The sequence below is a fragment of the Engystomops pustulosus genome, chromosome 9 (assembly GCF_040894005.1).
Source record: "Engystomops pustulosus chromosome 9, aEngPut4.maternal, whole genome shotgun sequence".
Taxonomy (NCBI): Eukaryota; Metazoa; Chordata; class Amphibia; order Anura; family Leptodactylidae; genus Engystomops; species Engystomops pustulosus.
The window spans coordinates 62,728,562-62,750,973 of NC_092419.1; the positions used below are offsets into that span (position 1 = coordinate 62,728,562).

General features: G+C 45.0%; 45 pseudogenes; all 45 read left to right on the plus strand.

The window, feature by feature from the left end:
* Nucleotides 1-161: 161 nt before the first annotated feature.
* On the plus strand, nucleotides 162-280 carry LOC140079043 (5S ribosomal RNA; annotated as a pseudogene).
* Nucleotides 281-1,672: 1,392 nt separating this feature from the next.
* LOC140088828 (5S ribosomal RNA) lies at nucleotides 1,673-1,791 on the plus strand (annotated as a pseudogene).
* Nucleotides 1,792-1,861: 70 nt separating this feature from the next.
* LOC140096393 (5S ribosomal RNA) lies at nucleotides 1,862-1,980 on the plus strand (annotated as a pseudogene).
* Nucleotides 1,981-2,617: 637 nt separating this feature from the next.
* Nucleotides 2,618-2,736, plus strand: LOC140094826 (5S ribosomal RNA; annotated as a pseudogene).
* Nucleotides 2,737-2,805: 69 nt separating this feature from the next.
* Nucleotides 2,806-2,924, plus strand: LOC140090985 (5S ribosomal RNA; annotated as a pseudogene).
* Nucleotides 2,925-2,994: 70 nt separating this feature from the next.
* On the plus strand, nucleotides 2,995-3,113 carry LOC140079044 (5S ribosomal RNA; annotated as a pseudogene).
* Nucleotides 3,114-3,937: 824 nt separating this feature from the next.
* Nucleotides 3,938-4,056, plus strand: LOC140094770 (5S ribosomal RNA; annotated as a pseudogene).
* An 825-nt stretch (nucleotides 4,057-4,881) lies between these two features.
* On the plus strand, nucleotides 4,882-5,000 carry LOC140093948 (5S ribosomal RNA; annotated as a pseudogene).
* Nucleotides 5,001-5,070: 70 nt separating this feature from the next.
* Nucleotides 5,071-5,189, plus strand: LOC140089095 (5S ribosomal RNA; annotated as a pseudogene).
* A 259-nt stretch (nucleotides 5,190-5,448) lies between these two features.
* LOC140088829 (5S ribosomal RNA) lies at nucleotides 5,449-5,567 on the plus strand (annotated as a pseudogene).
* A 69-nt stretch (nucleotides 5,568-5,636) lies between these two features.
* On the plus strand, nucleotides 5,637-5,755 carry LOC140085020 (5S ribosomal RNA; annotated as a pseudogene).
* Nucleotides 5,756-6,390: 635 nt separating this feature from the next.
* On the plus strand, nucleotides 6,391-6,509 carry LOC140091821 (5S ribosomal RNA; annotated as a pseudogene).
* A 70-nt stretch (nucleotides 6,510-6,579) lies between these two features.
* On the plus strand, nucleotides 6,580-6,698 carry LOC140086867 (5S ribosomal RNA; annotated as a pseudogene).
* Nucleotides 6,699-6,768: 70 nt separating this feature from the next.
* Nucleotides 6,769-6,887, plus strand: LOC140091578 (5S ribosomal RNA; annotated as a pseudogene).
* Nucleotides 6,888-7,335: 448 nt separating this feature from the next.
* LOC140091717 (5S ribosomal RNA) lies at nucleotides 7,336-7,454 on the plus strand (annotated as a pseudogene).
* An 825-nt stretch (nucleotides 7,455-8,279) lies between these two features.
* Nucleotides 8,280-8,398, plus strand: LOC140094771 (5S ribosomal RNA; annotated as a pseudogene).
* Nucleotides 8,399-9,223: 825 nt separating this feature from the next.
* LOC140092311 (5S ribosomal RNA) lies at nucleotides 9,224-9,342 on the plus strand (annotated as a pseudogene).
* A 70-nt stretch (nucleotides 9,343-9,412) lies between these two features.
* Nucleotides 9,413-9,531, plus strand: LOC140089219 (5S ribosomal RNA; annotated as a pseudogene).
* Nucleotides 9,532-9,790: 259 nt separating this feature from the next.
* Nucleotides 9,791-9,909, plus strand: LOC140088830 (5S ribosomal RNA; annotated as a pseudogene).
* A 69-nt stretch (nucleotides 9,910-9,978) lies between these two features.
* LOC140085430 (5S ribosomal RNA) lies at nucleotides 9,979-10,097 on the plus strand (annotated as a pseudogene).
* Nucleotides 10,098-10,731: 634 nt separating this feature from the next.
* LOC140091822 (5S ribosomal RNA) lies at nucleotides 10,732-10,850 on the plus strand (annotated as a pseudogene).
* A 70-nt stretch (nucleotides 10,851-10,920) lies between these two features.
* LOC140082067 (5S ribosomal RNA) lies at nucleotides 10,921-11,039 on the plus strand (annotated as a pseudogene).
* Nucleotides 11,040-11,109: 70 nt separating this feature from the next.
* LOC140098398 (5S ribosomal RNA) lies at nucleotides 11,110-11,228 on the plus strand (annotated as a pseudogene).
* Nucleotides 11,229-11,863: 635 nt separating this feature from the next.
* Nucleotides 11,864-11,982, plus strand: LOC140091824 (5S ribosomal RNA; annotated as a pseudogene).
* A 70-nt stretch (nucleotides 11,983-12,052) lies between these two features.
* Nucleotides 12,053-12,171, plus strand: LOC140086881 (5S ribosomal RNA; annotated as a pseudogene).
* Nucleotides 12,172-12,241: 70 nt separating this feature from the next.
* Nucleotides 12,242-12,360, plus strand: LOC140095703 (5S ribosomal RNA; annotated as a pseudogene).
* Nucleotides 12,361-12,808: 448 nt separating this feature from the next.
* On the plus strand, nucleotides 12,809-12,927 carry LOC140091718 (5S ribosomal RNA; annotated as a pseudogene).
* Nucleotides 12,928-13,563: 636 nt separating this feature from the next.
* Nucleotides 13,564-13,682, plus strand: LOC140094772 (5S ribosomal RNA; annotated as a pseudogene).
* Nucleotides 13,683-14,507: 825 nt separating this feature from the next.
* LOC140092312 (5S ribosomal RNA) lies at nucleotides 14,508-14,626 on the plus strand (annotated as a pseudogene).
* A 70-nt stretch (nucleotides 14,627-14,696) lies between these two features.
* LOC140089221 (5S ribosomal RNA) lies at nucleotides 14,697-14,815 on the plus strand (annotated as a pseudogene).
* A 259-nt stretch (nucleotides 14,816-15,074) lies between these two features.
* LOC140088831 (5S ribosomal RNA) lies at nucleotides 15,075-15,193 on the plus strand (annotated as a pseudogene).
* A 69-nt stretch (nucleotides 15,194-15,262) lies between these two features.
* On the plus strand, nucleotides 15,263-15,381 carry LOC140087451 (5S ribosomal RNA; annotated as a pseudogene).
* A 635-nt stretch (nucleotides 15,382-16,016) lies between these two features.
* LOC140091825 (5S ribosomal RNA) lies at nucleotides 16,017-16,135 on the plus strand (annotated as a pseudogene).
* A 70-nt stretch (nucleotides 16,136-16,205) lies between these two features.
* On the plus strand, nucleotides 16,206-16,324 carry LOC140082068 (5S ribosomal RNA; annotated as a pseudogene).
* A 70-nt stretch (nucleotides 16,325-16,394) lies between these two features.
* Nucleotides 16,395-16,513, plus strand: LOC140098400 (5S ribosomal RNA; annotated as a pseudogene).
* Nucleotides 16,514-16,961: 448 nt separating this feature from the next.
* On the plus strand, nucleotides 16,962-17,080 carry LOC140094827 (5S ribosomal RNA; annotated as a pseudogene).
* Nucleotides 17,081-18,094: 1,014 nt separating this feature from the next.
* Nucleotides 18,095-18,213, plus strand: LOC140091720 (5S ribosomal RNA; annotated as a pseudogene).
* Nucleotides 18,214-19,038: 825 nt separating this feature from the next.
* On the plus strand, nucleotides 19,039-19,157 carry LOC140095348 (5S ribosomal RNA; annotated as a pseudogene).
* An 825-nt stretch (nucleotides 19,158-19,982) lies between these two features.
* LOC140092313 (5S ribosomal RNA) lies at nucleotides 19,983-20,101 on the plus strand (annotated as a pseudogene).
* Nucleotides 20,102-20,171: 70 nt separating this feature from the next.
* LOC140089222 (5S ribosomal RNA) lies at nucleotides 20,172-20,290 on the plus strand (annotated as a pseudogene).
* A 259-nt stretch (nucleotides 20,291-20,549) lies between these two features.
* LOC140088832 (5S ribosomal RNA) lies at nucleotides 20,550-20,668 on the plus strand (annotated as a pseudogene).
* Nucleotides 20,669-20,737: 69 nt separating this feature from the next.
* Nucleotides 20,738-20,856, plus strand: LOC140087452 (5S ribosomal RNA; annotated as a pseudogene).
* A 635-nt stretch (nucleotides 20,857-21,491) lies between these two features.
* Nucleotides 21,492-21,610, plus strand: LOC140091826 (5S ribosomal RNA; annotated as a pseudogene).
* A 70-nt stretch (nucleotides 21,611-21,680) lies between these two features.
* On the plus strand, nucleotides 21,681-21,799 carry LOC140082070 (5S ribosomal RNA; annotated as a pseudogene).
* A 70-nt stretch (nucleotides 21,800-21,869) lies between these two features.
* LOC140091579 (5S ribosomal RNA) lies at nucleotides 21,870-21,988 on the plus strand (annotated as a pseudogene).
* The last annotated feature ends 424 nt before the right edge of the window (nucleotides 21,989-22,412 follow it).

The following is a 22,412-nucleotide window of genomic DNA, read 5'->3' on the forward strand; positions in this document are numbered from 1 at the left end:
CTGCTCTTGCCAGATCGCAGCAGCAATGCAGCTTAAGGCTTAGCAAGTACCAGCATGGGAGACTGGCTGGGAATCCCAAGTTCCGTTGACCTTTTTGAACCTGAAAATTGTGTTAGTTTCTCTATGAGATAGTAAAAGAAGGTTCAAATTGAACAGCTGCTGTCAACGGCCATTCTAAGCTGAATGTGCCTGCTCTCGTCAGATCGCAGCAGCAATGCAGCTTAAGGCTTGGCAAGTACCAGCATGGGAGACTGGCTGGGAATCCCAAGTTCTGTTGACCTTTTTGAACCTGAAAATTGTGTTAGTTTCTCTATGAAATAGTAAAAGAAGGTTCAAATTGAACAGCTCCTGTCAACGGCCATTCTAAGCTGAATGTGCGTGCTCTTGTCACATCGCAGCAGCGATGCAGCTTAAGGCTTGGCAAGTTCCAGCATGGGAGACTGGCTGGGAATCCCAAGTTCTGTTGACGTTTTTGAACTTGAAAATTGTTTTAGTTTCTCTATGAGATAGTAAAAGAAGGTTCAATTTGAAATGCTGCTGTCAACGGCCATTCTAAGCTGAATGTGCCTGCTCTTGTCAGATCGCAGCAGCAATGCAGCTTAAGGCTTGGCAAGTACCAGCATGGGAGACTGGCTGGGAATCCAAAGTTCTGTTGACCTTTTTGAACCTGAAAATGTGTTAGTTTCTCTATGAGATAGTAAAAGAAGGTTCAAATTGAACAGCTGCTGTCAACGGCCATTCTAAGCTCAATGTGCGTGCTTTTGTTAGATCGCAGCAGCGATGCAGCTTAAGGCTTGGCAAGTACCAGCATGGGAGACTGGCTTGGAATCCCAAGTTCTGGTGACCTTTTTGAACCTGAAAATTGTGTTAGTTTCTATATAAGATAGTAGAAGAAGGTTCAAATTGAACAACTGCTGTCAATGGCCATTCTAAGCTGAATGTGCCTGCTCTCGCCAGATCGCAGCAGCAATGCAGCATAAGGCTTGGCAAGTACCAGCATGGGAGACTGGCTGGGAATCCCAAGTTCCGTTGCCCTTTTTGAACCTGAAAATTGTGTTAGTTTCTCTATGAGATAGTAAAAGAAGGTTCAAATTGAACAGCTGCTGTCAACGGCCATTCTAAGCTGAATGTGCGTGCTCTTGTGAGATCGCAGCAGCGATGCAGCTTAAGGCTTGGCAAGTACCAGCATGGGAGACTGGCTTGGAATCCCAAGTTCTGGTGACCTTTTTGAACCTGAAAATTGTGTAAGTTTCTCTATGAGATAGCAAAAGAAGGTTCAAATTGAACAGCTGCTGTCAACGGCCATTCTAAGCTGAATGTGCCTGCGCTTGTCAGATTGCAGCAGCAATGCAGCTTAAGGCTTAACAAGTACCAGCATGGGAGACTGACTTGGAATCCCAAGTTCTGGTGACCTTTTTGAACCTTAAAATTGTGTTAGTTTCTATATAAGATAGTAGAAGAAGGTTCAAATTGAACAACTGCTGTCAATGGCCATTCTAAGCTGAATGTGCCTGCTCTTGCCAGATCGCAGCAGCAATGCAGCTTAAGGCTTGGCAAGTTCCAGCATGGGAGACTGGCTGGGAATCCCAAGTTCCGTTGACCTTTTTGAACTTGAAAATTGTTTTAGTTTCTCTATGAGATAGTAAAAGAAGGTTCAATTTGAAATGCTGCTGTCAACGGCCATTCTAAGCTGAATGTGCCTGCTCTTGTCAGATCGCAGCAGCAATGCAGCTTAAGGCTTGGCAAGTACCAGCATGGGAGACTGGCTGGGAATCCCAAGTTCCGTTGACCTTTTTGAACCTGAAAATTGTGTTAGTTTCTCTATGAGATAGTAAAAGAAGGTTCAAATTGAACAGCTGCTGTCAACGGCCATTCTAAGCTGAATGTGCGTGCTCTTGTCAGATCGCAGCAGCGATGCAGCTTAAGGCTTGGCAAGTACCGGCATGGGAGACTGGCTGGGAATCCCAAGTTCCGTTGACCTTTTTGAACCTGAAAATTGTGTTAGTTTCTCTATGAGATAGCAAAAGAAGGTTCAAATTGAACAGCTGCTGTCAACGGCCATTCTAAGCTGAATGTGCGTGCTCTTGTCAGATCGCAGCAGCGATGCAGCTTAAGGCTTGGCAAGTTCCAGCATGGGAGACTGGCTGGGAATCCCAAGTTCTGTTGACCTTTTTGAACTTGAAAATTGTTTTAGTTTCTCTATGAGATAGTAAAAGAAGGTTCAATTTGAAATGCTGCTGTCAACGGCCATTCTAAGCTGAATGTGCCTGCTCTTGTCAGATCGCAGCAGCAATGCAGCTTAAGGCTTGGCAAGTACCAGCATGGGAGACTGGCTGGGAATCCCAAGTTCTGGTGACTTTTTTGAACCTGAAAATTGTGTTAGTTTCTCTATGAGATAGTAGAAGAAGGTTCAAATTGAACAACTGCTGTCAACGGCCATTCTAAGCTGAATGTGTGTGCTCTTTTCAGATCGCAGCAGCGATGCAGCTTAAGGCTTGGCAAGTACCAGCATGGGAGACTGGCTGGGAATCCCAAGTTCTGTTGACCTTTTTGAACCTGAAAATTGTGTTAGTTTCTCTATGAGATAGTAAAAGAAGGTTCAAATTGAACAGCTGCTGTCAACGGCAATTCTAAGCTGAATGTGCCTGCTCTCGTCAGATTGCAGCAGCAATGCAGCTTAAGGCTTGGCAAGTACCAGCATGGGAGACTGGCTGGGAATCCCAAGTTCTGTTGACCATTTTGAACCTGAAAATGTGTTAGTTTCTCTATGAGATAGTAAAAGAAGGTTCAAATTGAACAGCTGCTGTCAACGGCCATTCTAAGCTGAATGTGCCTGCTCTCGTCAGATCGCAGCAGCAATGCAGCTTAAGGCTTGGCAAGTACCAGCATGGGAGACTGGCTGGGAATCCCAAGTTCCGTTGACCTTTTTGAACCTGAAAATTGTGTTAGTTTCTCTATGAGATAGTAAAAGAAGGTTCAAATTGAACAGCTGCTGTCAACGGCCATTCTAAGCTGAATGTGCCTGCTCTCGTCAGATCGCAGCAGCAATGCAGCTTAAGGCTTGGCAAGTACCAGCATGGGAGACTGGCTGGGAATCCCAAGTTCTGTTGACCTTTTTGAACCTGAAAATGTGTTAGTTTCTCTATGAGATAGTAAAAGAAGGTTCAAATTGAACAGCTGCTGTCAACGGCCATTCTAAGCTGAATGTGTGTGCTCTTGTCAGATCGCAGCAGCGATGCAGCTTAAGGCTTGGCAAGTACCAGCATGGGAGACTGGCTTGGAATCCCAATTTCTGGTGACCTTTTTGAACCTGAAAATTGTGTTAGTTTCTCTATGAGATAGCAAAAGAAGGTTCAAATTGAACAGCTGCTGTCAACGGCCATTCTAAGCTGAATGTGCCTGCTCTTGTCAGATTGCAGCAGCAATGCAGCTTAAGGCTTGGCAAGTACCAGCATGGGAGACTGGCTTGGAATCCCAAGTTCTGGTGACCTTTTTGAACCTGAAAATTGTGTTAGTTTCTATATAAGATAGTAGAAGAAGGTTCAAATTGAACAACTGCTGTCAATGGCCATTCTAAGCTGAATGTGCCTGCTCTCGCCAGATCGCAGCAGCAATGCACCTTAATGCTTGGCAAGTAACAGCATGGGAGACTGGCTGGGAATCCCAAGTTCCGTTGCCCTTTTTGAACCTGAAAATTGTGTTAGTTTCTCTATGAGATGGTAAAAGAACTTTCAAATTGAACAGCTGCTGTCAACGGCCATTCTAAGCTGAATGTGCGTGCTCTTGTCAGATCGCAGCAGCGATGCAGCTTAAGGCTTGGCAAGTACCAGCATGGGAGACTGGCTTGGAATCCCAAGTTCTGGTGACCTTTTTGAACCTGAAAATGTGTTAGTTTCTCTATGAGATAGTAAAAGAAGGTTCAAATTGAACAGCTGCTGTCAACGGCCATTCTAAGCTGAGTGTGCCTGCTCTCGTCAGATCGCAGCAGCAATGCAGCCTAAGGCTTGGCAAGTACCAGCATGGGAGACTGGCTGGGAATCCCAAGTTCTGTTGACCTTTTTGAACCTGAAAATGTGTTAGTTTCTCTATGAGATAGTAAAAGAAGGTTCAAATTGAACAGCTGCTGTCAACGGCCATTCTAAGCTGAATGTGTGTGCTCTTGTCAGATCGCAGCAGCGATGCAGCTTAAGACTTGGCAAGTACCAGCATGGGAGACTGGCTTGGAATCCCAAGTTCTGGTGACCTTTTTGAACCTGAAAATTGTGTTAGTTTCTCTATGAGATAGCAAAAGAAGGTTCAAATTGAACAGCTGCTGTCAACGGCCATTCTAAGCTGAATGTGCCTGCTCTTGTCAGATTGCAGCAGCAATGCAGCTTAAGGCTTGGCAAGTACCAGCATGGGAGACTGGCTTGGAATCCCAAGTTCTGTTGACCTTTTTGAACCTGAAAATTGTGTTAGTTTCTATATAAGATAGTAGAAGAAGGTTCAAATTGAACAACTGCTGTCAATGGCCATTCTAAGCTGAATGTGCCTGCTCTCGCCAGATCGCAGCAGCAATGCAGCTTAATGCTTGGCAAGTAACAGCATGTGAGACTGGCTGGGAATCCCAAGTTCCGTTGCCCTTTTTGAACCTGAAAATTGTGTTAGTTTCTCTATGAGATAGTAAAAGAACTTTCAAATTGAACAGCTGCTGTCAACGGCTATTCTAAGCTGAATGTGCGTGCTCTTGTCAGATCGCAGCAGCGATGCAGCTTAAGGCTTGGCAAGTACCAGCATGGGAGACTGGCTTGGAATCCCAAGTTCTGGTGACCTTTTTGATCCTGAAAATTGTGTTAGTTTCTATATGAGATAGTAGAAGAAGGTTCAAATTGAACAACTGCTGTCAATGGCCATTCTAAGCTGAATGTGCCTGCTCTCGTCAGATCGCAGCAGCAATGCAGCTTAAGTCTTGGCAAGTACCTGCATGGGAGACTGGCTGGGAATCCCAAGTTCCGTTGACCTTTTTGAACCTGAAAATTGTGTTAGTTTCTCTATGAGATAGCAAAAGAAGGTTCAAATTGAAGAGCTGCTGTCAACGGCCATTCTAAGCTGAATGTGCCTGCTCTCGTCAGATCGTAGCAGCCATGCAGCTTAAGGCTTGGCAAGTACCAGCATGGGAGACTGGCTGGGAATCCCAAGTTCTGTTGACCTTTTTGAACCTGAAAATTGTGTTAGTTTCTCTATGAGATAGTAAAAGAAGGTTCAAATTGAACAGCTGCTGTCAACGGCCATTCTAAGCTGAATTTGCGTGCTCTTGTCAGATCGCAGCAGCGATGCAGCTTAAGGCTTGGCAAGTTCCAGCATGGGAGACTGGCTGGGAATCCCAAGTTCTGTTGACCTTTTTGAACTTGAAAATTGTTTTAGTTTCTCTATGAGATAGTAAAAGAAGGTTCAATTTGAAATGCTGCTGTCAACGGCCATTCTAAGCTGAATGTGCCTGCTCTTGTCAGATCGCAGCAGCAATGCAGCTTAAGGCTTGGCAAGTACCAGCATGGGAGACTGGCTGGGAATCCCAAGTTCCGTTGACCTTTTGAACCTGAAAATTGTGTTAGTTTCTCTATGAGATAGTAAAAGAAGGTTCAAATTGAACAGCTGCTGTCAACGGCCGTTCTAAGCTGAATGTGCCTGCTCTCGTCAGATCGCAGCAGTAATGCAGCTTAAGGCTTGGCAAGTACCAGCATGGGAGACTGGCTGGGAATCCCAAGTTCTGTTGACCTTTTTGAACCTGAAAATTGTGTTAGTTTCTCTATGAGATAGTAAAAGAAGGTTCAAATTGAACAGCTGCTGTCAACGGCCATTCTAAGCTGAATGTGCGTGCTCTTGTCAGATCGCAGCAGCGATACAGCTTAAGGCTTGGCAAGTTCCAGCATGGAGACTGGCTGGGAATCCCAAGTTCTGTTGACCTTTTTGAACTTGAAAATTGTTTTAGTTTCTCTATGAGATAGTAAAAGAAGGTTCAATTTGAAATGCTGCTGTCAACGGCCATTCTAAGCTGAATGTGCCTGCTCTTGTCAGATCGCAGCAGCAATGCAGCTTAAGGCTTGGCAAGTACCAGCATGGGAGACTGGCTTGGAATCCCAAGTTCTGGTGACCTTTTTGAACCTGAAAATTGTGTTAGTTTCTATATTAGATAGTAGAAGAAGGTTCAAATTGAACAACTGCTGTCAACGGCCATTCTAAGCTGAATGTGTGTGCTCTTGTCAGATCGCAGCAGCGATGCAGCTTAAGGCTTGGCAAGTACCAGCATGGGAGACTGGCTGGGAATCCCAAGTTCTGTTGACCTTTTTGAACCTGAAAATGTGTTAGTTTCTCTATGAGATAGTAAAAGAAGGTTCAAATTGAACAGCTGCTGTCAACGGCAATTCTAAGCTGAATGTGCCTGCTCTCGTCAGATCGCAGCAGCAATGCAGCTTAAGGCTTGGCAAGTACCAGCATGGGAGACTGGCGGGGAATCCCAAGTTCCGTTGACCTTTTTGAACCTGAAAATTGTGTTAGTTTCTCTATGAGATAGCAAAAGAAGGTTCAAATTGAACTGCTGCTGTCAACGGCCATTCTAAGCTGAATGTGCCTGCTCTCATCAGATCGCAGCAGCAATGCAGCTTAAGGCTTGGCAAGTACCAGCATGGGGGACTGGCTGGGAATCCCAAGTTCTGTTGACCTTTTTTAACCTGAAAATTGTGTTAGTTTCTCTATGAGATAGTAAAAGAAGGTTCAAATTGAACAGCTGCTGTCAACGGCCATTCTAAGCTGAATGTGCCTGCTCTCGTCAGATCGCAGCAGCAATGCAGCTTAAGGCTTGGCAAGTACCAGCATGGGAGACTGGCTGGGAATCCCAAATTCCGTTGACCTTTTTGAACCTGAAAATTGTGTTATTTTCTCTATGAGATAGTAAAAGTAGGTTCAAATTGAACAGCTGCTGTCAACGGCCATTCTAAGCTGAATGTGTGTGCTCTTGTCAGATCGCAGCAGCGATGCAGCTTAAGGCTTGGCAAGTACCAGCATGGGAGACTGGCTGGGAATCCCAAGTTCTGGTGACTTTTTTGAACCTGAAAATTGTGTTAGTTTCTCTATGAGATAGTAGAAGAAGGTTCAAATTGAACAACTGCTGTCAACGGCCATTCTAAGCTGAATGTGTGTGCTCTTGTCAGATCGCAGCAGCGATGCAGCTTAAGGCTTGGCAAGTACCAGCATGGGAGACTGGCTGGGAATCCCAAGTTCTGTTGACCTCTTTGAACCTGAAAATTGTGTTAGTTTCTCTATGAGATAGTAAAAGAAGGTTCAAATTGAACAGCTGCTGTCAATGGCCATTCTAAGCTGAATGTGCCTGCTCTCGTCAGATCGCAGCAGCAATGCAGCCTAAGGCTTGGCAAGTACCAGCATGGGAGACTGGCTGGGAATCCCAAGTTCCGTTGACCTTTTTGAACCTGAAAATTGTGTTAGTTTCTGTATGAGATAGTAAAAGAAGGTTCAAATTGAAAAGCTGCTGTCAACGGCCATTCTAAGCTGAATGTGCCTGCTCTCGTCAGATCGCAGCAGCAATGCAGCTTAAGGCTTGGCAAGTACCAGCATGGGAGACTGGCTTGGAATCCCAAGTTCTGGTGACCTTTTTGAACCTGAAAATTGTGTTAGTTTCTCTATGAGATAGCAAAAGAAGGTTCAAATTGAACAGCTGCTGTCAACGGCCATTCTAAGCTGAATGTGCCTGCTCTTGTCAGATTGCAGCAGCAATGCAGCTTAAGGCTTGGCAAGTACCAGCATGGGAGACTGGCTTGGAATCCCAAGTTCTGGTGACCTTTTTGAACCTGAAAATTGTGTTAGTTTCTATATAAGATAGTAGAAGAAGGTTCAAATTGAACAACTGCTGTCAATGGCCATTCTAAGCTGAATGTGCCTGCTCTCGCCAGATCGCAGCAGCAATGCAGCTTAATGCTTGGCAAGTAACAGCATGGGAGACTGGCTGGGAATCCCAAGTTCCGTTGCCCTTTTTGAACCTGAAAATTGTGTTAGTTTCTCTATGAGATAGTAAAAGAACTTTCAAATTGAACAGCTGCTGTCAACGGCCATTCTAAGCTGAATGTGCGTGCTCTTGTCAGATCGCAGCAGCGATGCAGCTTAAGGCTTGGCAAGTACCAGCATGGGAGACTGGCTTGGAATCCCAAGTTCTGGTGACCTTTTTGAACCTGAAAATGTGTTAGTTTCTCTATGAGATAGTAAAAGAAGGTTCAAATTGAACAGCTGCTGTCAACGGCCATTCTAAGCTGAGTGTGCCTGCTCTCGTCAGATCGCAGCAGCAATGCAGCCTAAGGCTTGGCAAGTACCAGCATGGGAGACTGGCTGGGAATCCCAAGTTCTGTTGACCTTTTTGAACCTGAAAATGTGTTAGTTTCTCTATGAGATAGTAAAAGAAGGTTCAAATTGAACAGCTGCTGTCAACGGCCATTCTAAGCTGAATGTGTGTGCTCTTGTCAGATCGCAGCAGCGATGCAGCTTAAGGCTTGGCAAGTACCAGCATGGGAGACTGGCTTGGAATCCCAAGTTCTGGTGACCTTTTTGAACCTGAAAATTGTGTTAGTTTCTCTATGAGATAGCAAAAGAAGGTTCAAATTGAACAGCTGCTGTCAACGGCCATTCTAAGCTGAATGTGCCTGCTCTTGTCAGATTGCAGCAGCAATGCAGCTTAAGGCTTGGCAAGTACCAGCATGGGAGACTGGCTTGGAATCCCAAGTTCTGTTGACCTTTTTGAACCTGAAAATTGTGTTAGTTTCTATATAAGATAGTAGAAGAAGGTTCAAATTGAACAACTGCTGTCAATGGCCATTCTAAGCTGAATGTGCCTGCTCTCGCCAGATCGCAGCAGCAATGCAGCTTAATGCTTGGCAAGTAACAGCATGGGAGACTGGCTGGGAATCCCAAGTTCCGTTGCCCTTTTTGAACCTGAAAATTGTGTTAGTTTCTCTATGAGATAGTAAAAGAACTTTCAAATTGAACAGCTGCTGTCAACGGCTATTCTAAGCTGAATGTGCGTGCTCTTGTCAGATCGCAGCAGCGATGCAGCTTAAGGCTTGGCAAGTACCAGCATGGGAGACTGGCTTGGAATCCCAAGTTCTGGTGACCTTTTTGATCCTGAAAATTGTGTTAGTTTCTATATGAGATAGTAGAAGAAGGTTCAAATTGAACAACTGCTGTCAATGGCCATTCTAAGCTGAATGTGCCTGCTCTCGTCAGATCGCAGCAGCAATGCAGCTTAAGTCTTGGCAAGTACCAGCATGGGAGACTGGCTGGGAATCCCAAGTTCCGTTGACCTTTTTGAACCTGAAAATTGTGTTAGTTTCTCTATGAGATAGCAAAAGAAGGTTCAAATTGAAGAGCTGCTGTCAACGGCCATTCTAAGCTGAATGTGCCTGCTCTCGTCAGATCGTAGCAGCAATGCAGCTTAAGGCTTGGCAAGTACCAGCATGGGAGACTGGCTGGGAATCCCAAGTTCTGTTGACCTTTTTGAACCTGAAAATTGTGTTAGTTTCTCTATGAGATAGTAAAAGAAGGTTCAAATTGAACAGCTGCTGTCAACGGCCATTCTAAGCTGAATTTGCGTGCTCTTGTCAGATCGCAGCAGCGATGCAGCTTAAGGCTTGGCAAGTTCCAGCATGGGAGACTGGCTGGGAATCCCAAGTTCTGTTGACCTTTTTGAACTTGAAAATTGTTTTAGTTTCTCTATGAGATAGTAAAAGAAGGTTCAATTTGAAATGCTGCTGTCAACGGCCATTCTAAGCTGAATGTGCCTGCTCTTGTCAGATCGCAGCAGCAATGCAGCTTAAGGCTTGGCAAGTACCAGCATGGGAGACTGGCTGGGAATCCCAAGTTCCGTTGACCTTTTGAACCTGAAAATTGTGTTAGTTTCTCTATGAGATAGTAAAAGAAGGTTCAAATTGAACAGCTGCTGTCAACGGCCGTTCTAAGCTGAATGTGCCTGCTCTCGTCAGATCGCAGCAGCAATGCAGCTTAAGGCTTGGCAAGTACCAGCATGGGAGACTGGCTGGGAATCCCAAGTTCCGTTGACCTTTTGAACCTGAAAATTGTGTTAGTTTCTCTATGAGATAGTAAAAGAAGGTTCAAATTGAACAGCTGCTGTCAACGGCCATTCTAAGCTGAATGTGCGTGCTCTTGTCAGATCGCAGCAGCGATGCAGCTTAAGGCTTGGCAAGTTCCAGCATGGAGACTGGCTGGGAATCCCAAGTTCTGTTGACCTTTTTGAACTTGAAAATTGTTTTAGTTTCTCTATGAGATAGTAAAAGAAGGTTCAATTTGAAATGCTGCTGTCAACGGCCATTCTAAGCTGAATGTGCCTGCTCTTGTCAGATCGCAGCAGCAATGCAGCTTAAGGCTTGGCAAGTACCAGCATGGGAGACTGGCTTGGAATCCCAAGTTCTGGTGACCTTTTTGAACCTGAAAATTGTGTTAGTTTCTATATGAGATAGTAGAAGAAGGTTCAAATTGAACAACTGCTGTCAACGGCCATTCTAAGCTGAATGTGTGTGCTCTTGTCAGATCGCAGCAGCGATGCAGCTTAAGGCTTGGCGAGTACCAGCATGGGAGACTGGCTGGGAATCCCAAGTTCTGTTGACCTTTTTGAACCTGAAAATGTGTTAGTTTCTCTATGAGATAGTAAAAGAAGGTTCAAATTGAACAGCTGCTGTCAACGGCAATTCTAAGCTGAATGTGCCTGCTCTCGTCAGATCGCAGCAGCAATGCAGCTTAAGGCTTGGCAAGTACCAGCATGGGAGACTGGCGGGGAATCCCAAGTTCCGTTGACCTTTTTGAACCTGAAAATTGTGTTAGTTTCTCTATGAGATAGTAAAAGAAGGTTCAAATTGAACAGCTGCTGTCAACGGCCATTCTAAGCTGAATGTGCCTGCTCTCGTCAGATCGCAGCAGCAATGCAGCTTAAGGCTTGGCAAGTACCAGCATGGGGGACTGGCTGGGAATCCCAAGTTCTGTTGACCTTTTTTAACCTGAAAATTGTGTTAGTTTCTCTATGAGATAGTAAAAGAAGGTTCAAATTGAACAGCTGCTGTCAACGGCCATTCTAAGCTGAATGTGCCTGCTCTCGTCAGATCGCAGCAGCAATGCAGCTTAAGGCTTGGCAAGTACCAGCATGGGAGACTGGCTGGAAATCCCAAATTCCGTTGACCTTTTTGAACCTGAAAATTGTGTTATTTTCTCTATGAGATAGTAAAAGTAGGTTCAAATTGAACAGCTGCTGTCAACGGCAATTCTAAGCTGAATGTGCGTGCTCTTGTCAGATCGCAGCAGCGATGCAGCTTAAGGCTTGGCAAGTTCCAGCATGGAGACTGGCTGGGAATCCCAAGTTCTGTTGACCTTTTTGAACTTGAAAATTGTTTTAGTTTCTCTATGAGATAGTAAAAGAAGGTTCAATTTGAAATGCTGCTGTCAACGGCCATTCTAAGCTGAATGTGCCTGCTCTTGTCAGATCGCAGCAGCAATGCAGCTTAAGGCTTGGCAAGTACCAGCATGGGAGACTGGCTTGGAATCCCAAGTTCTGGTGACCTTTTTGAACCTGAAAATTGTGTTAGTTTCTATATTAGATAGTAGAAGAAGGTTCAAATTGAACAACTGCTGTCAACGGCCATTCTAAGCTGAATGTGTGTGCTCTTGTCAGATCGCAGCAGCGATGCAGCTTAAGGCTTGGCAAGTACCAGCATGGGAGACTGGCTGGGAATCCCAAGTTCTGTTGACCTTTTTGAACCTGAAAATGTGTTAGTTTCTCTATGAGATAGTAAAAGAAGGTTCAAATTGAACAGCTGCTGTCAACGGCAATTCTAAGCTGAATGTGCCTGCTCTCGTCAGATCGCAGCAGCAATGCAGCTTAAGGCTTGGCAAGTACCAGCATGGGAGACTGGCGGGGAATCCCAAGTTCCGTTGACCTTTTTGAACCTGAAAATTGTGTTAGTTTCTCTATGAGATAGCAAAAGAAGGTTCAAATTGAACTGCTGCTGTCAACGGCCATTCTAAGCTGAATGTGCCTGCTCTCATCAGATCGCAGCAGCAATGCAGCTTAAGGCTTGGCAAGTACCAGCATGGGGGACTGGCTGGGAATCCCAAGTTCTGTTGACCTTTTTTAACCTGAAAATTGTGTTAGTTTCTCTATGAGATAGTAAAAGAAGGTTCAAATTGAACAGCTGCTGTCAACGGCCATTCTAAGCTGAATGAGCCTGCTCTCGTCAGATCGCAGCAGCAATGCAGCTTAAGGCTTGGCAAGTACCAGCATGGGAGACTGGCTGGGAATCCCAAATTCCGTTGACCTTTTTGAACCTGAAAATTGTGTTATTTTCTCTATGAGATAGTAAAAGTAGGTTCAAATTGAACAGCTGCTGTCAACGGCCATTCTAAGCTGAATGTGTGTGCTCTTGTCAGATCGCAGCAGCGATGCAGCTTAAGGCTTGGCAAGTACCAGCATGGGAGACTGGCTGGGAATCCCAAGTTCTGGTGACTTTTTTGAACCTGAAAATTGTGTTAGTTTCTCTATGAGATAGTAGAAGAAGGTTCAAATTGAACAACTGCTGTCAACGGCCATTCTAAGCTGAATGTGTGTGCTCTTGTCAGATCGCAGCAGCGATGCAGCTTAAGGCTTGGCAAGTACCAGCATGGGAGACTGGCTGGGAATCCCAAGTTCTGTTGACCTCTTTGAACCTGAAAATTGTGTTAGTTTCTCTATGAGATAGTAAAAGAAGGTTCAAATTGAACAGCTGCTGTCAATGGCCATTCTAAGCTGAATGTGCCTGCTCTCGTCAGATCGCAGCAGCAATGCAGCCTAAGGCTTGGCAAGTACCAGCATGGGAGACTGGCTGGGAATCCCAAGTTCCGTTGACCTTTTTGAACCTGAAAATTGTGTTAGTTTCTGTATGAGATAGTAAAAGAAGGTTCAAATTGAAAAGCTGCTGTCAACGGCCATTCTAAGCTGAATGTGCCTGCTCTTGTCAGATTGCAGCAGCAATGCAGCTTAAGGCTTGGCAAGTACCAGCATGGGAGACTGGCTTGGAATCCCAAGTTCTGGTGACCTTTTTGAACCTGAAAATTGTGTTAGTTTCTATATAAGATAGTAGAAGAAGGTTCAAATTGAACAACTGCTGTCAATGGCCATTCTAAGCTGAATGTGCCTGCTCTCGCCAGATCGCAGCAGCAATGCAGCTTAATGCTTGGCAAGTAACAGCATGGGAGACTGGCTGGGAATCCCAAGTTCCGTTGCCCTTTTTGAACCTGAAAATTGTGTTAGTTTCTCTATGAGATAGTAAAAGAACTTTCAAATTGAACAGCTGCTGTCAACGGCCATTCTAAGCTGAATGTGCGTGCTCTTGTCAGATCGCAGCAGCGATGCAGCTTAAGGCTTGGCAAGTACCAGCATGGGAGACTGGCTTGGAATCCCAAGTTCTGGTGACCTTTTTGAACCTGAAAATGTGTTAGTTTCTCTATGAGATAGTAAAAGAAGGTTCAAATTGAACAGCTGCTGTCAACGGCCATTCTAAGCTGAGTGTGCCTGCTCTCGTCAGATCGCAGCAGCAATGCAGCCTAAGGCTTGGCAAGTACCAGCATGGGAGACTGGCTGGGAATCCCAAGTTCTGTTGACCTTTTTGAACCTGAAAATGTGTTAGTTTCTCTATGAGATAGTAAAAGAAGGTTCAAATTGAACAGCTGCTGTCAACGGCCATTCTAAGCTGAATGTGTGTGCTCTTGTCAGATCGCAGCAGCGATGCAGCTTAAGGCTTGGCAAGTACCAGCATGGGAGACTGGCTTGGAATCCCAAGTTCTGGTGACCTTTTTGAACCTGAAAATTGTGTTAGTTTCTCTATGAGATAGCAAAAGAAGGTTCAAATTGAACAGCTGCTGTCAACGGCCATTCTAAGCTGAATGTGCCTGCTCTTGTCAGATTGCAGCAGCAATGCAGCTTAAGGCTTGGCAAGTACCAGCATGGGAGACTGGCTTGGAATCCCAAGTTCTGTTGACCTTTTTGAACCTGAAAATTGTGTTAGTTTCTATATAAGATAGTAGAAGAAGGTTCAAATTGAACAACTGCTGTCAATGGCCATTCTAAGCTGAATGTGCCTGCTCTCGCCAGATCGCAGCAGCAATGCAGCTTAATGCTTGGCAAGTAACAGCATGGGAGACTGGCTGGGAATCCCAAGTTCCGTTGCCCTTTTTGAACCTGAAAATTGTGTTAGTTTCTCTATGAGATAGTAAAAGAACTTTCAAATTGAACAGCTGCTGTCAACGGCTATTCTAAGCTGAATGTGCGTGCTCTTGTCAGATCGCTGCAGCGATGCAGCTTAAGGCTTGGCAAGTACCAGCATGGGAGACTGGCTTGGAATCCCAAGTTCTGGTGACCTTTTTGATCCTGAAAATTGTGTTAGTTTCTATATGAGATAGTAGAAGAAGGTTCAAATTGAACAACTGCTGTCAATGGCCATTCTAAGCTGAATGTGCCTGCTCTCGTCAGATCGCAGCAGCAATGCAGCTTAAGTCTTGGCAAGTACCAGCATGGGAGACTGGCTGGGAATCCCAAGTTCCGTTGACCTTTTTGAACCTGAAAATTGTGTTAGTTTCTCTATGAGATAGCAAAAGAAGGTTCAAATTGAAGAGCTGCTGTCAACGGCCATTCTAAGCTGAATGTGCCTGCTCTCGTCAGATCGTAGCAGCAATGCAGCTTAAGGCTTGGCAAGTACCAGCATGGGAGACTGGCTGGGAATCCCAAGTTCTGTTGACCTTTTTGAACCTGAAAATTGTGTTAGTTTCTCTATGAGATAGTAAAAGAAGGTTCAAATTGAACAGCTGCTGTCAACGGCCATTCTAAGCTGAATTTGCGTGCTCTTGTCAGATCGCAGCAGCGATGCAGCTTAAGGCTTGGCAAGTTCCAGCATGGGAGACTGGCTGGGAATCCCAAGTTCTGTTGACCTTTTTGAACTTGAAAATTGTTTTAGTTTCTCTATGAGATAGTAAAAGAAGGTTCAATTTGAAATGCTGCTGTCAACGGCCATTCTAAGCTGAATGTGCCTGCTCTTGTCAGATCGCAGCAGCAATGCAGCTTAAGGCTTGGCAAGTACCAGCATGGGAGACTGGCTGGGAATCCCAAGTTCCGTTGACCTTTTGAACCTGAAAATTGTGTTAGTTTCTCTATGAGATAGTAAAAGAAGGTTCAAATTGAACAGCTGCTGTCAACGGCCGTTCTAAGCTGAATGTGCCTGCTCTCGTCAGATCGCAGCAGCAATGCAGCTTAAGGCTTGGCAAGTACCAGCATGGGAGACTGGCTGGGAATCCCAAGTTCTGTTGACCTTTTTGAACCTGAAAATTGTGTTAGTTTCTCTATGAGATAGTAAAAGAAGGTTCAAATTGAACAGCTGCTGTCAACGGCCATTCTAAGCTGAATGTGCGTGCTCTTGTCAGATCGCAGCAGCGATGCAGCTTAAGGCTTGGCAAGTTCCAGCATGGAGACTGGCTGGGAATCCCAAGTTCTGTTGACCTTTTTGAACTTGAAAATTGTTTTAGTTTCTCTATGAGATAGTAAAAGAAGGTTCAATTTGAAATGCTGCTGTCAACGGCCATTCTAAGCTGAATGTGCCTGCTCTTGTCAGATCGCAGCAGCAATGCAGCTTAAGGCTTGGCAAGTACCAGCATGGGAGACTGGCTTGGAATCCCAAGTTCTGGTGACCTTTTTGAACCTGAAAATTGTGTTAGTTTCTATATGAGATAGTAGAAGAAGGTTCAAATTGAACAACTGCTGTCAACGGCCATTCTAAGCTGAATGTGTGTGCTCTTGTCAGATCGCAGCAGCGATGCAGCTTAAGGCTTGGCGAGTACCAGCATGGGAGACTGGCTGGGAATCCCAAGTTCTGTTGACCTTTTTGAACCTGAAAATGTGTTAGTTTCTCTATGAGATAGTAAAAGAAGGTTCAAATTGAACAGCTGCTGTCAACGGCAATTCTAAGCTGAATGTGCCTGCTCTCGTCAGATCGCAGCAGCAATGCAGCTTAAGGCTTGGCAAGTACCAGCATGGGAGACTGGCGGGGAATCCCAAGTTCCGTTGACCTTTTTGAACCTGAAAATTGTGTTAGTTTCTCTATGAGATAGTAAAAGAAGGTTCAAATTGAACAGCTGCTGTCAACGGCCATTCTAAGCTGAATGTGCCTGCTCTCGTCAGATCGCAGCAGCAATGCAGCTTAAGGCTTGGCAAGTACCAGCATGGGGGACTGGCTGGGAATCCCAAGTTCTGTTGACCTTTTTTAACCTGAAAATTGTGTTAGTTTCTCTATGAGATAGTAAAAGAAGGTTCAAATTGAACAGCTGCTGTCAACGGCCATTCTAAGCTGAATGTGCCTGCTCTCGTCAGATCGCAGCAGCAATGCAGCTTAAGGCTTGGCAAGTACCAGCATGGGAGACTGGCTGGAAATCCCAAATTCCGTTGACCTTTTTGAACCTGAAAATTGTGTTATTTTCTCTATGAGATAGTAAAAGTAGGTTCAAATTGAACAGCTGCTGTCAACGGCAATTCTAAGCTGAATGTGCGTGCTCTTGTCAGATCGCAGCAGCGATGCAGCTTAAGGCTTGGCAAGTACCAGCATGGGAGACTGGCTGGGAATCCCAAGTTCTGGTGACCTTTTTGAACCTGAAAATTGTGTTAGTTTCTCTATGAGATAGTAGAAGAAGGTTCAAATTGAACAACTGCTGTCAACGGCCATTCTAAGCTGAATGTGTGTGCTCTTTTCAGATCGCAGCAGCGATGCAGCTTAAGGCTTGGCAAGTACCAGCATGGGAGACTGGCTGGGAATCCCAAGTTCTGTTGACCTTTTTGAACCTGAAAATTGTGTTAGTTTCTCTATGAGATAGTAAAAGAAGGTTCAAATTGAACAGCTGCTGTCAACGGCAATTCTAAGCTGAATGTGCCTGCTCTCGTCAGATTGCAGCAGCAATGCAGCTTAAGGCTTGGCAAGTACCAGCATGGGAGACTGGCTGGGAATCCCAAGTTCTGTTGACCATTTTGAACCTGAAAATGTGTTAGTTTCTCTATGAGATAGTAAAAGAAGGTTCAAATTGAACAGCTGCTGTCAACGGCCATTCTAAGCTGAATGTGCCTGCTCTCGTCAAATCGCAGCAGCAATGCAGCTTAAGGCTTGGCAAGTACCAGCATGGGAGACTGGCTTGGAATCCCAAGTTCTGGTGACCTTTTTGAACCTGAAAATTGTGTTAGTTTCTCTATGAGATAGCAAAAGAAGGTTCAAATTGAACAGCTGCTGTCAACGGCCATTCTAAGCTGAATGTGCCTGCTCTTGTCAGATTGCAGCAGCAATGCAGCTTAAGGCTTGGCAAGTACCAGCATGGGAGACTGGCTTGGAATCCCAAGTTCTGGTGACCTTTTTGAACCTGAAAATTGTGTTAGTTTCTATATAAGATAGTAGAAGAAGGTTCAAATTGAACAACTGCTGTCAATGGCCATTCTAAGCTGAATGTGCCTGCTCTCGCCAGATCGCAGCAGCAATGCAGCTTAATGCTTGGCAAGTAACAGCATGGGAGACTGGCTGGGAATCCCAAGTTCCGTTGCCCTTTTTGAACCTGAAAATTGTGTTAGTTTCTCTATGAGATAGTAAAAGAAGGTTCAAATTGAACAGCTGCTGTCAACGGCCATTCTAAGCTGAATTTGCGTGCTCTTGTCAGATCGCAGCAGCGATGCAGCTTAAGGCTTGGCAAGTACCAGCATGGGAGACTGGCTGGGAATCCCAAGTTCTGGTGACTTTTTTGAACCTGAAAATTGTGTTAGTTTCTCTATGAGATAGTAGAAGAAGGTTCAAATTGAACAACTGCTGTCAACGGCCATTCTAAGCTGAATGTGTGTGCTCTTGTCAGATCGCAGCAGCGATGCAGCTTAAGGCTTGGCAAGTACCAGCATGGGAGACTGGCTGGGAATCCCAAGTTCTGTTGACCTCTTTGAACCTGAAAATTGTGTTAGTTTCTCTATGAGATAGTAAAAGAAGGTTCAAATTGAACAGCTGCTGTCAATGGCCATTCTAAGCTGAATGTGCCTGCTCTCGTCAGATCGCAGCAGCAATGCAGCCTAAGGCTTGGCAAGTACCAGCATGGGAGACTGGCTGGGAATCCCAAGTTCCGTTGACCTTTTTGAACCTGAAAATTGTGTTAGTTTCTGTATGAGATAGTAAAAGAAGGTTCAAATTGAAAAGCTGCTGTCAACGGCCATTCTAAGCTGAATGTGCCTGCTCTCGTCAGATCGCAGCAGCAATGCAGCTTAAGGCTTGGCAAGTACCAGCATGGGAGACTGGCTTGGAATCCCAAGTTCTGGTGACCTTTTTGAACCTGAAAATTGTGTTAGTTTCTCTATGAGATAGCAAAAGAAGGTTCAAATTGAACAGCTGCTGTCAACGGCCATTCTAAGCTGAATGTGCCTGCTCTTGTCAGATTGCAGCAGCAATGCAGCTTAAGGCTTGGCAAGTACCAGCATGGGAGACTGGCTTGGAATCCCAAGTTCTGGTGACCTTTTTGAACCTGAAAATTGTGTTAGTTTCTATATAAGATAGTAGAAGAAGGTTCAAATTGAACAACTGCTGTCAATGGCCATTCTAAGCTGAATGTGCCTGCTCTCGCCAGATCGCAGCAGCAATGCAGCTTAATGCTTGGCAAGTAACAGCATGGGAGACTGGCTGGGAATCCCAAGTTCCGTTGCCCTTTTTGAACCTGAAAATTGTGTTAGTTTCTCTATGAGATAGTAAAAGAACTTTCAAATTGAACAGCTGCTGTCAACGGCCATTCTAAGCTGAATGTGCGTGCTCTTGTCAGATCGCAGCAGCGATGCAGCTTAAGGCTTGGCAAGTACCAGCATGGGAGACTGGCTTGGAATCCCAAGTTCTGGTGACCTTTTTGAACCTGAAAATGTGTTAGTTTCTCTATGAGATAGTAAAAGAAGGTTCAAATTGAACAGCTGCTGTCAACGGCCATTCTAAGCTGAGTGTGCCTGCTCTCGTCAGATCGCAGCAGCAATGCAGCCTAAGGCTTGGCAAGTACCAGCATGGGAGACTGGCTGGGAAACCCAAGTTCTGTTGACCTTTTTGAACCTGAAAATGTGTTAGTTTCTCTATGAGATAGTAAAAGAAGGTTCAAATTGAACAGCTGCTGTCAACGGCCATTCTAAGCTGAATGTGTGTGCTCTTGTCAGATCGCAGCAGCGATGCAGCTTAAGGCTTGGCAAGTACCAGCATGGGAGACTGGCTTGGAATCCCAAGTTCTGGTGACCTTTTTGAACCTGAAAATTGTGTTAGTTTCTCTATGAGATAGCAAAAGAAGGTTCAAATTGAACAGCTGCTGTCAACGGCCATTCTAAGCTGAATGTGCCTGCTCTTGTCAGATTGCAGCAGCAATGCAGCTTAAGGCTTGGCAAGTACCAGCATGGGAGACTGGCTTGGAATCCCAAGTTCTGTTGACCTTTTTGAACCTGAAAATTGTGTTAGTTTCTATATAAGATAGTAGAAGAAGGTTCAAATTGAACAACTGCTGTCAATGGCCATTCTAAGCTGAATGTGCCTGCTCTCGCCAGATCGCAGCAGCAATGCAGCTTAATGCTTGGCAAGTAACAGCATGGGAGACTGGCTGGGAATCCCAAGTTCCGTTGCCCTTTTTGAACCTGAAAATTGTGTTAGTTTCTCTATGAGATAGTAAAAGAACTTTCAAATTGAACAGCTGCTGTCAACGGCTATTCTAAGCTGAATGTGCGTGCTCTTGTCAGATCGCAGCAGCGATGCAGCTTAAGGCTTGGCAAGTACCAGCATGGGAGACTGGCTTGGAATCCCAAGTTCTGGTGACCTTTTTGATCCTGAAAATTGTGTTAGTTTCTATATGAGATAGTAGAAGAAGGTTCAAATTGAACAACTGCTGTCAATGGCCATTCTAAGCTGAATGTGCCTGCTCTCGTCAGATCGCAGCAGCAATGCAGCTTAAGTCTTGGCAAGTACCAGCATGGGAGACTGGCTGGGAATCCCAAGTTCCGTTGACCTTTTTGAACCTGAAAATTGTGTTAGTTTCTCTATGAGATAGCAAAAGAAGGTTCAAATTGAAGAGCTGCTGTCAACGGCCATTCTAAGCTGAATGTGCCTGCTCTCGTCAGATCGTAGCAGCAATGCAGCTTAAGGCTTGGCAAGTACCAGCATGGGAGACTGGCTGGGAATCCCAAGTTCTGTTGACCTTTTTGAACCTGAAAATTGTGTTAGTTTCTCTATGAGATAGTAAAAGAAGGTTCAAATTGAACAGCTGCTGTCAACGGCCATTCTAAGCTGAATTTGCGTGCTCTTGTCAGATCGCAGCAGCGATGCAGCTTAAGGCTTGGCAAGTTCCAGCATGGGAGACTGGCTGGGAATCCCAAGTTCTGTTGACCTTTTTGAACTTGAAAATTGTTTTAGTTTCTCTATGAGATAGTAAAAGAAGGTTCAATTTGAAATGCTGCTGTCAACGGCCATTCTAAGCTGAATGTGCCTGCTCTTGTCAGATCGCAGCAGCAATGCAGCTTAAGGCTTGGCAAGTACCAGCATGGGAGACTGGCTGGGAATCCCAAGTTCCGTTGACCTTTTGAACCTGAAAATTGTGTTAGTTTCTCTATGAGATAGTAAAAGAAGGTTCAAATTGAACAGCTGCTGTCAACGGCCGTTCTAAGCTGAATGTGCCTGCTCTCGTCAGATCGCAGCAGCAATGCAGCTTAAGGCTTGGCAAGTACCAGCATGGGAGACTGGCTGGGAATCCCAAGTTCTGTTGACCTTTTTGAACCTGAAAATTGTGTTAGTTTCTCTATGAGATAGTAAAAGAAGGTTCAAATTGAACAGCTGCTGTCAACGGCCATTCTAAGCTGAATGTGCGTGCTCTTGTCAGATCGCAGCAGCGATGCAGCTTAAGGCTTGGCAAGTTCCAGCATGGAGACTGGCTGGGAATCCCAAGTTCTGTTGACCTTTTTGAACTTGAAAATTGTTTTAGTTTCTCTATGAGATAGTAAAAGAAGGTTCAATTTGAAATGCTGCTGTCAACGGCCATTCTAAGCTGAATGTGCCTGCTCTTGTCAGATCGCAGCAGCAATGCAGCTTAAGGCTTGGCAAGTACCAGCATGGGAGACTGGCTTGGAATCCCAAGTTCTGGTGACCTTTTTGAACCTGAAAATTGTGTTAGTTTCTATATGAGATAGTAGAAGAAGGTTCAAATTGAACAACTGCTGTCAACGGCCATTCTAAGCTGAATGTGTGTGCTCTTGTCAGATCGCAGCAGCGATGCAGCTTAAGGCTTGGCGAGTACCAGCATGGGAGACTGGCTGGGAATCCCAAGTTCTGTTGACCTTTTTGAACCTGAAAATGTGTTAGTTTCTCTATGAGATAGTAAAAGAAGGTTCAAATTGAACAGCTGCTGTCAACGGCAATTCTAAGCTGAATGTGCCTGCTCTCGTCAGATCGCAGCAGCAATGCAGCTTAAGGCTTGGCAAGTACCAGCATGGGAGACTGGCGGGGAATCCCAAGTTCCGTTGACCTTTTTGAACCTGAAAATTGTGTTAGTTTCTCTATGAGATAGTAAAAGAAGGTTCAAATTGAACAGCTGCTGTCAACGGCCATTCTAAGCTGAATGTGCCTGCTCTCGTCAGATCGCAGCAGCAATGCAGCTTAAGGCTTGGCAAGTACCAGCATGGGGGACTGGCTGGGAATCCCAAGTTCTGTTGACCTTTTTTAACCTGAAAATTGTGTTAGTTTCTCTATGAGATAGTAAAAGAAGGTTCAAATTGAACAGCTGCTGTCAACGGCCATTCTAAGCTGAATGTGCCTGCTCTCGTCAGATCGCAGCAGCAATGCAGCTTAAGGCTTGGCAAGTACCAGCATGGGAGACTGGCTGGGAATCCCAAATTCCGTTGACCTTTTTGAACCTGAAAATTGTGTTATTTTCTCTATGAGATAGTAAAAGTAGGTTCAAATTGAACAGCTGCTGTCAACGGCAATTCTAAGCTGAATGTGCGTGCTCTTGTCAGATCGCAGCAGCGATGCAGCTTAAGGCTTGGCAAGTACCAGCATGGGAGACTGGCTGGGAATCCCAAGTTCTGGTGACCTTTTTGAACCTGAAAATTGTGTTAGTTTCTCTATGAGATAGTAGAAGAAGGTTCAAATTGAACAACTGCTGTCAACGGCCATTCTAAGCTGAATGTGTGTGCTCTTTTCAGATCGCAGCAGCGATGCAGCTTAAGGCTTGGCAAGTACCAGCATGGGAGACTGGCTGGGAATCCCAAGTTCTGTTGACCTTTTTGAACCTGAAAATTGTGTTAGTTTCTCTATGAGATAGTAAAA